Source organism: Oryzias latipes, chromosome 8 (genome assembly GCF_053564925.1).
Source record: "Oryzias latipes strain Hd-rR chromosome 8, Olatipes_Hd-rR_3.1".
NCBI classification, from domain to species: Eukaryota; Metazoa; Chordata; class Actinopteri; order Beloniformes; family Adrianichthyidae; genus Oryzias; species Oryzias latipes.
This window is the reverse complement of record NC_136244.1, coordinates 12,590,696-12,602,912: the sequence shown is the minus strand read 5'-3', so window position 1 is coordinate 12,602,912 and position 12,217 is coordinate 12,590,696. Positions and strand designations below refer to the sequence as shown.

The 12,217-nt window shown below is 36.2% G+C and overlaps 1 gene segment (V, D, J or C); it reads left to right on the top strand.

Moving 5' to 3' along the window:
- The window catches only part of LOC105354605 (Ig mu chain C region membrane-bound form-like), a 139,600-nt gene that overhangs the window by 121,527 nt on the left and 5,856 nt on the right, over window positions 1-12,217 (top strand).

Sequence of the window (12,217 nt, the reverse complement as noted above, 5' to 3'; positions counted from 1 at the left end):
GACCCAGGTCGGCGTGGATGGATGCGAGAATTCTGTAGGCAGATCGAGAACTTGGATCAGGCAAGAGCAGGGAATAAACAAGAGCATGAATAATCAAAACGAGAGCTTAGGGAAGACCAAGTAAGCACCATAGAGGGCAAACGAACTGGCGATGAGTACTGGTCCGAAGTCGTCTTAAATACAGGTAAATGCAGTCGATGCAGTGAATGCCGACAGCTGGGTGCAATCAAGGAGGAAGTGGAGAAGGGGGGGGGGCATGAGAGGTCTCTCGGAGGTACCATGACACCCTAACTTTATTCTTGTTATTATTTTTCTCTCGACTTAATGCGGACAGTGAGCCTTATTGGATAAGGCACATTCATTCCATTTTTTTTCTTATATTGAAATATATTTTGTTGTGGAAATCAGACAATGTTGACTGTTCCCTTTCTATATTTTAATTTACCAAAATAAAAGTACTATGAATTTGCCTGGGTAAAAGCAACATATATATGAAATACAGTTGCAGAGCTTCACACTGTGATCATTAAATAACTAAAAGTGACAATTCTATTACAACGGAAGACATATTGAAATTCAGGACTAGTTTTTTCTAAGTCGTACTTTTTAAAAAAAAGAAAGAAAATGTGTTCCGGTACAATATCGGGATACGGATTGTATCGTGCGACGCATATCTGGATACCTATTGTATTGCCAGACTATTGCCGATACACACCCCTAGTGGCTGCAAGTGTGTCGTGGACTGTTGCATCTAGATCCGGGCAGCTGGCTGGCCGACAGACGGACAACCGCTGTGGTATAGGGCGTTTCACTTTACGGTCGAACAGGAATAATAATATTCGGGGCGTACTGACCTAACTAGTCTTTAATTAACATACTCGTTGGTAGTCACTTTTACCAACATGCATCACACATATCCCATAATGCAGCTTGACCAATCCGCGTGTCACTGTAACCAGGATGCATTCAAATACAACACGATAAGTGTATTTCAAAAATATTTTTTTTTGGGGAAAGAATTATTATTATTATTTTTTACCAACGTAATGTCACAGGCTCTGTATCATCATGTGTTTGAAAACAAACAAAAGCTCAATTTTTTTAATATTACTTTTCTTTACTGTAATATAATCAACTGCGTTTTGCGTAAATTATCGTAACAAAAAGTAGGGATTCTAAACACATGAGAAAGCAGTAAAAGCATACTGGGATACTATGGAGTCCCAAACTGTTCACAAATAAATAAATAAATATGACCCTCTGCAAATACACAATTATCCAATAAATCTCTCATAAATATATAAAAAGATCAGGAAATTGTGAAAAACCTGCACACAGATTTTAAATTATGTTTAATTTTGCTTTAAAAACCTGTCCATCATTTTAACACATCTTTTTAAAATATTAATTTTAAACATGTTGTATATTATTATAATTCTATAGCTTTTTTCAGAACCTCGGATTTTAAAATCAATATTATCCAAAGTAGGTTTGTTTTGTATTTCACATTGCTGATTTTCACAATGACTTGTTTATTTCATGATGAGCTGTTTCAGCAGAATAAGTCTGTCTGTCAATCAGTGAAAGTGGGTGGGATCTAAACGCACATTGGCTAATCCCCTGAAATCGACTTGTGGTCTTAGATACCCGCTCTGTGGTGTGCTAGTTAAAAAAAAGATGACATGTTTCTGCAACATCCTCACGGCTTTGCTGACATTAGAGGATCAAATAGAGACAAACGATCTGTGTGCTGCGGAAGATGCAAACATAGACGACTTTTTTTGTAATTTGAGGGTTCGTGTGGACCACAGAGCAGCTTTCTTTAAGCGCGTCATCCACATCTTAAAGTTCCCGTTGAAATACTCCAGACTCGCGTTCTCTATGCAGGATTGCTAGATAGTTTTGCAGGCCAAAAGTCATCTGAAATCGTCAGACCCAACAAAAAAAATGCCCGATCCTTCTATGACCGCGGACCATAGGGAGTCATAAATGAAAAAGCAAAATGGTTTTTTGCATTGGAAAATGCAGGGATTATCCCAAAATCCTTTGAAAAAATGCTAAATTTCTCCTTCCCATAACTTCATTCTGTGACTCATCCGTTTTATTCTTCTGTAGTTTTCTCAACTCTTCATGTCTACCTTCTGTTTAAAATGGGCACCAGAACACTTCTCCTCTATTGATTAGACATCCTCTGATAGTCAAAAATCATGTTTAACAGTCCAGTCAGAAATTCTGCTGCCACTTCTCTTATTACTTTCATACCTTTTCAGGTATGTTTTTCAGGAGCAACTGTATTCGTTGCAATTTTGTTGTGCTGTTGTACCAACTGTGACTGTACAATGACAATAAAGCTTTATCTTATCTTATCTTATCTTATCTTATCTTATCTTATCTTATCTTATCTTATCTTATCTTATCTTATCTTATCTTATCTTATCTTATCTTATTTATTCCCATTCTTTATCATTTTCCACCACAAGGGGGCACAATCCAATGCTTTTTCTGTGTCAGTCCCATGCAGAGGGGTGTGTCTGACTTTAAACCAAAGCCAAATCAGTTATGTCAATCACAAATTTATTTCTAATTTAATTTTAGGAAAAAAGGAGAAACCGAGGAAGCTGATGAGTCAAACAATGAAGTTATGGGAAAGACTAGAAGAAGAGAGGCTGATCCATCCATGGTTCACGTTTCATTTCTCCACTAATAGACTTTCTTAGTTCAATGAGAGGGTGGTTGGTGTTAATGAGGAGGACAAAGGATTAGATGGAGGCAAATGATTGAGAAAAAAAGAAAAGAAAAAAAGAAAAGAAAAAAGAAAAAAAAGCAAAAGATTACCTTTATCTAAAGTTTTTTTCCATTATTATTATTATTATTATTATTAATATTATTTTTTGATGTCCTGCGGTGAAATTAAATGGTCTGACCAAAAAAAAAAAAGCAAACATGTCAGTAATTTTGATATTTGGTTAATTGTTTGCACTGATGCAAAATTACATTTAAATCTGTTAAAACTTAAAGCACTTTGTTGTCTTGATGATAATTTAAGATTTATTAAAGGTCAGAAAAACCATTAAATAGCTTCATGGCGTATGTCGCTTATTCACAACGTTCCATAAGATGTAGGACTCCATTTAATTTAGCTTAATCCTGGACAGAAAAATATATGATTATATGATTGAAATCCGGGTCATGTATAAAGAGGATAAAGTTTTAAATGGTAAGAAAGATTAGAAACATTTACTAAAAAATACTTTTATTTTACACATTTCCTGACATACTAACATTAACATTCCCTAACTGCAGTTACAGCAAACATAAAAAACATTCAACAGAATCAAAAGATGTATTACAGTTTAGAAAAGAGGACATTTCAGTGACTTGCAGGGTGGAGTTTTTGTTCAGGGTTGTGTCACCGTGTGGTATAGCGGCCACAGTGAAAAACGCCATGACAAAAACCTCCTGCCTTTGTAAGTCATGTGTAACATTTAAATCTATTATTTAAAAAAGCACAAACAAAAACAAACATGTAAACAAAATCCTGCATTGAAAAAGAAACATTTTACAGGTAAAAATGTATTTATCAGATAGACATAAAATAAACAGCAGTGATGTCAGGAATATAACACCAAGTGTTATATTAAGTAAATATTAAAAAGTAAACATTTTAGTGTCAAAACATAATTTATTAGCATTTTAAGACGTAGAGTTTTCTCATTTATTTTAAAATAAAACTGTCTAATATTTGCATCTGTTTTGCTTAAGTTCGTTCTTTTATAAATTTTCTTTAAAATACATTTTCTTGTTTAAGTACAAATGTGTTTTATTTGCAGTCACTCGCTTAAAAAATAATTAAGTATAAAATATATTAATTCATTAAAGGCAGATTAACCCAAAAAGTCCAAAGGTCCCATCACGTTTTGTGGGCAGGTTTTTGTAGGACTGTTTCTCACAGTGTATCCTGGGGTAGCCACAGTGATAAATGGCAATACAAAAACCTCCTCTGCTTTCAACTGAAGTCTAAAGCCTTTTTAAATTTCAAACAAATATAAAAATAAAAAGATTTCATATTTCTGGAACTCCACAGAAATTCACTATTTAACCTTTTTGTTTTACTTTATTTCTCAGTTTTTTCTTTCACTATAATAAAAAAAAAAACATTTAAGAGAACCTAGTCTTATTCTCTGTTATTAGTTTACAGTATACCACATTTATTTCTCATTCTATTTCAATTATACCATAACATTGTAGCAGAAAAATACTGAGGGATTTGTTACAGACAGAACAAAAGAAACAATTTCATGTAAACATTTTCTTAAAAGCGCTAAAGATAAAAATTATGTTTTTTTTATGTGCCATATTTGTGAGACACTTTGGGGAAAAACATTTGATGAATGTTTAAAGATCAAAATGTAAAAGTAAAGGTATCCAAGATGTGTTATAATTCTAATAAAAAAGAATCATGCAGCGATCAACAGCGTGAGGTTTTTGTAAGGGGCTGAGTCACAGTGGATACTATGGGAACCACAGTGATCCATGCAATGACAAAAACCTACATTTTCTGAAAAACGACATTCTATGTATAAAACTACACATTATGACACTAATATGATTCAAAAAATGTTTATCATAAAGATGAACAAACCTGTGTAATAATATAAATAGGAAATTAAAATAAATAACAATTTTGGAAGTATTAAGAAAATCAGCTGTATCTTTTTGTATTTTTAAATAAACTAAAGATGATTTTTTTTACCACAGATTTACAATAGAAATTGTACAATTTTATAGCGAAAATAAAGAACAAACACAAGAAAAAAAACTAAAAATGTAAATGTTTGCCTGTTCTGCTTATCAGAAAACCTGGATGAGGTTTTTGTTAGAGCATGTGTCACTGTGGATGGGATGGCAACCACAGTGTGAAATGGTAATACAAAAACCTAAGCTGAGCTGAACACCCAAACACTTATTCTGAAAAACAGAAACAGTTAGAGAATTACCTGAACATTAAAATAAAGTGACATTTGGACAGATCACATATTTAAATGATTACTTAAAGTCACAGGTTTAAGATTTTTTTTTAGTTTTTATGGAAATGCTCAAATAAAATATAAATGCAACGCCAACTATTTCCTTCAGTAGTAGCTAAATAAAATAGCTTCACTTTAGATGTGCTGTTCAGCTTTTATTACAAAGGGACCTCAGGTTCAGAGGTTGAAGAGCACAATTGTACATTTTTATAAGTATTCTGCTGTAATTTCGAACAGAAGCAACATCCAAGATAATATCAGTTTTACTTTTTATTCAACTGTTGACGTAAAACTTTTTTAAAATAATTTTACTGACTTTTATTTTTTTTATGTCTATCAGATTTAAATAATATTTCAGTTTATTCCAATTTACTGACAATTTATTTTAAGTCCCTTTGGAAGAGGTAAAAAATAATTGGAAATTAAAAATACAGAATAATATGTGTCAAGAAACAGTTTTAAAGAAAAATATTTTGAAAAGAAAATAAATTAACAAAAAAATAAATCACAGATATGTTTTTGTATGACCATGTATGAATGTGTTGGGTCTAAGATTAAATCCAATCTAAGATTAAATCCAACATCAAGTCCATGTATTAAAAAAAAAAAAAAACAGGAGCCCAAACTCATCACGGGCTTTAGGAAAGATTTTCAATTGACCAAAACATTATACAATGTATTAAAAAAAGAGTCTGGTCATGTTAATATCCTCTGGACAAACAGTTGAATAACTTAACTTTGTTATTTTTTTCTCTATTGTTCCAAAAACATGTATTTGGTATTACAGTAAACCCTTGTTTTTTGCGGGGGTTATGTTCCAAGAAGACCCCGTGATAGGCAAAATCCGTGAAGTAGAAACCTTTATTTTTTTTACTATTATTATACAATTTAATACTCTATTTTACATGGAAAAGAAAGAACAAACCATTTTACAGGCTCAAGGATTTGCTTCACAAATAAAATAACTTTAGAAACGTTTTTTTTTCAACAAATAACTTCTGTTCTGTACTGTCAAATAATAATTTTAATCATCAATGTGAACAGAAGACTTCAAATCGCGGAGATTAGCCCCGCCCACTGCGATCCGAGTAATTGGATTAAACGGGAGAAAATTTAAAATGATTGAGAAACATACAAAGTAAAGTGGGACAAATAGTGACTCAGGTGTATTTCACTGTTCTCCAGACTTAGCGACTGAGCCGCTGCAATCTGACTCTGCTCTGCAGTGTTTTCTCCTTTTGAAGCCCACGGTGCAGGTGTGTTTGTTGGGGAGAAGAACATAGTGATTGACAGTTGAAGTCGCTCTATTTCTATGGGTTTTAGAGAAACTCGAAATTGCAAGAGAGTTTGCACTTACGTGTTGTAAATTTGGCACGCTGTTTTACGTACGTGTACATGTTAAACTGCAACGTTATTGACGCACAGGTAGAGATAAAGCTGAGTGACTTTTTAGCCAATCAGAATGCAGAACACAATTCACAATGCAAATCCGTGAAGTAGCAAAACCGTGAAAAGTAAACCGTGTTAAAGCGAGGGATCACTGTATATTGTGAGGAAAAATGTCACTTTTTTCTTACCCTCATACAAATGTGACAAAAATATGATACAACAAATAAACTTTCAAAGTCTTTTCATAAAATGTATGCACAGTTTTTCACATATTAACTTATAGATCTCAACTCTGTATAACATAAATAATGTAACAAACAGGAACACCACAGAAACAGATGTTTCCTCACCCTTTTAAGAAACAGAATTTTTGGACTGAAGGACAGAAGCTTCAAAAGAAATGAGTGAAACTGTTGCACGTCAAGGCAGATACATAACATTTTTAATGGATTTAACCGATTTCTAGCATAAAATTTGTTTTAGTTTGACTTAGTAGCTTTTTTAACACAGCAAGATGAATACATGAAAAAGAACAACACCAGATCAAAAATGTAATAATAATAATAATAAATTGGATTTATCAGCACTTGTTCAGATGCTTAAAGCGCTTACAATGTATCTCCATTATTCACACTCATTCATACTTGGTGATGGTAAACTGCTGATGAAGCCACAGCTGCCCTGGGGCAGACTGACAGGAGGGTGGCTGCCGTTACGCACATGTGGCCCCTCTGACCATCACTGGGACATTCATACACATTTACACACCAGTGGAGCAACGCTGGAGGCAGGAGGGTGAAGTGTCTTGTTAAAAAAAACAATGACGGTTGACTGGGAATAGCGAGGATCAAACCACCGATCCTTTGATCATTGACGAGCCTGCTCAACCACCTGAGCCACTGCCTCCCCCTACTACAAATGTACTAATAGGAACAGCATTGGTGAAGGAAATAATGTCTATACGATTCTGTGTGCATTGCCTAACAAGTTATTGTAGTAACACAAAAAGAGAAAGCATTTAACTTTATGTAAAAGTAACACTAAGATTTCCAACATATAATTAAAGCTGTCAAATGTGTGTTTTACTCCTAGACAACCAGGTCAGAAACACATGCATGGGAATAGCAACACCATTTGACACACAGACATAAACCCCTTTGCTATAGGTGATTTGTGTTTTTTCTTGGCTAATAACCAAATTCCTACTGTTGTTTACCTTCAATGACTACCCTCAGCATTGACCTTATACCAGAGATGTTAGTAAAACGTGATTTGGTAAAAAATATTTAACTCTTCATGCTAGACGCAATTTGAGCGTCAGGCAGCAACGTGTTTTGAGTGCCACACTGTGGTTTGGAAGTCAGACGCGAAAGTCAGAGACATCACAAGTTCAAAAATTGGAAATTTGGCAGTCAGCAATCTCGCTATGGCGGACCCCGGTGGTGGAACTCATTACACTGGGCAGCAGAGCTTACGCCTCGCCCTATTTTTTTAGAAAAGGTCCCCCATGTCATGCTTGGTGGTAACATGAGCAGACCCAAATGCTGAAACCCAAAACGACAGACACTGGAAGTGGCGAGAATGGATTTAATCTTTGACAAGACTTTGATAGCTTGGAGCCTAGTGGCGAAGAAGTCACCAGAGGAGTAGAGGACAGATACAGAGCAGGGTTTTCGGAGCCGAGCTGGAGCGGCGTCTAGGAGGTAAGTGGAGCTTGATTTGCGAGGAACGGGCTTGATGGCAGAATGGAGTTAGAGCGCTGGAATTTCGAGGAGCTGGAATACGGACTTGAGGTTGATGGACTTGTGGCTGGACCCAGGTGGATGTATGCGAGATGGATGGATGCGAGAATTCTGTAGGCAGATTGAGAACTTGGATCAGGCAAGAGCAGGGAATAAACAAGATCATGAGTAATCAAAACGAGAGCTTAGGGAAGACCAAGTAAGCACCATAGAGGGCAAACGAACTGGCGATGAGTACTGGTACAGAGTCGTCTTAAATACAGGTGCAGGGGATGAGGTGAATGCCGACAGCTGGGTCCAATCAAGGAGGAAGTGGAGAAGGGGGGGGCATGAGAGGTCTCTCGGGGGTACCATGACACCCTAACTTTATTCTTGTTATTATTTTTCCCTTGACTTAATGCGGACAGTGAGCCTTCAAACAGTCACAGAGACGGAAACAAAACAGAAGGGGCCATCATTCAGACACAGCCCCCCCTGCTGGAGTAAACCTCAGTCAGACATGGAAACATGATTACCAACACTTTTATAGAACTCTTCAAAAGAAATAAATCTGATCTCTAAATATCATTTATATCTTTCATTTAATGTGAATGAATCACACAGACACTGTTCCATATAGCGATCAGGCTGAAAACATTTGACACTAGCTCCTCCCACACATGTCTGGGGCGTCAAGCTATTATTACAGTTTTGGACTGGCGTTGAATAGTGAATATGTCGCGCGGTAACAGAGAGGCAGATGACGTGAACGTGAACGTAACATTAGAGTATATTTTAGAGCAGAATCCGAATTCTTCCACGACCCCTATGGCTTCACCTTCCCCCCAGATTTAGCCCACCAAACAGAGAGTTATAGAAAAAGAGTGTCTTTAAATCTGGACGTTACTCCCACTCGATGACGTCATTGATAGTTGCTGGTCGGCTATGCTAAAGCGGAGCTGCTTGTGCTCAGAAATACATGACTAAATCAGTTTTATAATTGTAAAAAGCCAGGCTAAAACTGGCCCAAATCATGACTCCACCACCTCCTTGCTGTCTTTGCAGCCTTGTTGGGTCATGGTGGCCATCCCCCAACCACCCAATACTTCATCCATTTGGACCATCCAGGGTTGCACAGCACTCATCAGTTAACAAGACTGCTTGAAAATGATTCTTCATGTACGTCTGGGCCCACTGCAGTTGTTTCTGCTTGTCACTGTTAATCAGGGGAGGGCGAATAGAAGGTTTATGTATAAATGCAAGCCTTTGGGGGATCCTACACCTTGATGTTGGTGGGACTCCAGAGACACCAGCAGCTTCAAATATGTGCTTGTTGTTTTGTAATAGTATTTTAGCATCTACTCTCTTAATGGGATTCGTCTGACTGAAACCTTCCTCAGCCTTCCTTTATCTGCATCAACTTGTATCAAATCCACTTCTTGTGAAAAATGATTAACGTAAAAAATAGCAAGATTTAAGTACTATTGATTTGGACTTCATGAAGCAATGGTCCTCTAGTCTATGGTTCATGTCTCCATATTTTCTATTAATTTCTGATATCCCAATGGTATGGTATCCCAATTATGGATACCATAATTGGCCATTGTTACTTATACCATGGTCCAGGTAAATACTCAATTGTGATTGGCTGCTGGGTGTGGATTAAAAAGTGATAATCCACAGTGATAATACACACTTTAAGGAGAGCTGGAAAACAGGCAGGGGTGGAGATCTCTATGTTTGGGACAATTGACTGCATCTGATTTTGTTGCCAAACTTTGGAGTTATTTTTCAAAAGGGGACGACCCTGGGAGTATTTCGGGCAGGCAACTCGAGCAAATGTGACCCAGTCCACTTGGGTATGTGGTCCTGAATCCGATACGTATCAGATCTTTTGAAATGCAACCTCCGTCTAAACGGCCAGGACACATGTTTTCGACCCGTGTATCATTGATACGCTACAAACGACATAATTATGCATTGAAGTAGGCAGAAACGAGAACATAAACATTAACCATGGTGGACGATGCTGCTGAGACCAGTCAGTGGAAGGGAAGCGAGGTCACCAATTTGATTAATAATTGAGGTGACAGCTCTATTCAGGCCAAACTCGAAATGGCTGAGCGTGGTGTTGAACCTTTCCTGCAATTACTTTGTCTCCTTTCCGACCATGGTCAGAAGCACGGGGAACAAAAGGCGGATTCACCTACGGGGTTCACCTCCCTGTTCAGATTCTCCAGAGCGGGTTAATAAAGAGTCAATGGCATTTATTCGGGGGGAAACCTTCTTTTATTATCATTCTCCTTCCTCTGTAACACACAACATGAATGCGCACCCCCACTTCTGGGTCATTTCAAAAGTTTGCATTTAATTGTAAATGTGAACTGCCTTGTAATAAAATCTAATTTAAAAAAAAAAATCGGAATTGAGCATTAAGCCCTGCAGTGTGAACATAGCCTTTGAGAAGCATCCACAGCAGTGATCAATTGTCTTGGGGGGACAGACCAGCTAACACCCACTGTTCTTCATATCATAGTTTGGACATTTTTCTGCTCAATAGTTTTGCACAGACGTTACAGCATGATATTAACTATATCAGGTCTATCTGGTGTGAGTCCACACAGAAGGAAGTAGAGTTGACAGTGTGACCCACAAAGAGGAAGTGTGCTCCAACTGTTACCATGGAGATCTAATTTTATGTGACTGAGACAGGAAAGACAGTTCTCAAGGGATTAGGGTATTAAATAGAAGAATGTGGACATTTTTCGCAGTAAACATTTTTACTCTCATTGATGTTAAGAAACAATATTTTATCATCAGAATGTAGAATATCACTGTGAAAGCTATATTGACTATTGAGGGACACCAGTTACATAAGTTCTGGTAAGTCATGATCTAGAATATTTAGTTTTCAAAAATGTATTTATTAATAAATGTATGTATTTGTTTATTCAATTTACTGCAATAACAAAATTAAGATCTCCAGTTTAATATTGGTGATGGTTTAAGGTTTTCTGACAAAGTATTATCATTAACTGTAATGCAAAGGTGTGAGAGACATTTTTGTACTGAAGTGTTGTTGAAATTAATCACTGTGACTACTACGGCTACGGCTACTTTGACTACTGGGGAAAAGGAACAACGGTGACTGTAACATCAGGTGAAAATCAAAGATTTTGATACATATTTTGAATTTGTGACTTTTTAACTTTGTATTTTAGAATATTTAGAACTCAGAGGGCACAAGAATTAGTTTAAAAAAAAACCTGTAGATCTCAAGTATTACTGATCACCTCTGAAAGAATCTGTCAAAACAGGTATACATTTTTCTTAAAACTATAAATTTAACCTTGTTAAAAGACATCTTCTGGACAATATTGGTATTATTGATGCATTAGAAGTTATTGTATGTCAGATATGTTGGGATGTTACACTGTGACATTGCTTTTGACTACTGGGGTAAAGGCACAACAGTCACGGTTACTTCAGGTAAAAAAACAATTATTTTCTACTGATCAGATTGAAATTGAAAAACTGCATTTTACTTTTTTTAATAACAGTTAATTTTTGTACTAAATTACTTACTGGTCAATGATAGACCTGAACAATAATGTGTCTTGGGTCTGTAGAAAGCTGAAGAGGTTTTAGCATGGAGTAGTTAATAGTTTGTTTTACTGTGACTACGCTTTTGACTACTGGGGTAAAGGCACCACGGTCACCGTCACTTCAGGTAAGACCAATAATCATTTACGATTTAACATTAGTAGTTTAACAATATTTTGTTTTTAAATGTTTGTCTCCACAAACAACTGGCTGTCAATAGGTCAAAAAATATATTTTTATTACTTAAGCGTTTGTAAACATTTACAGTTTTCTTCTGAATCAAAGATGAATATTTAGCAGGGTTTTTTGGGGGGGCTTTGAATTATCTACAAATCAAAGTTTCCAAAGAGAAAATCAGGATAAAATAGTAAAGAGGTTTTTTTTGGGGAAGTCACAGACTTGTTTTACTGTGACAACTGGGCTTTTGACTATTGGGGAAAAGGCACAACGGTGACGGTTTCTGCAGGTAAGATTGTT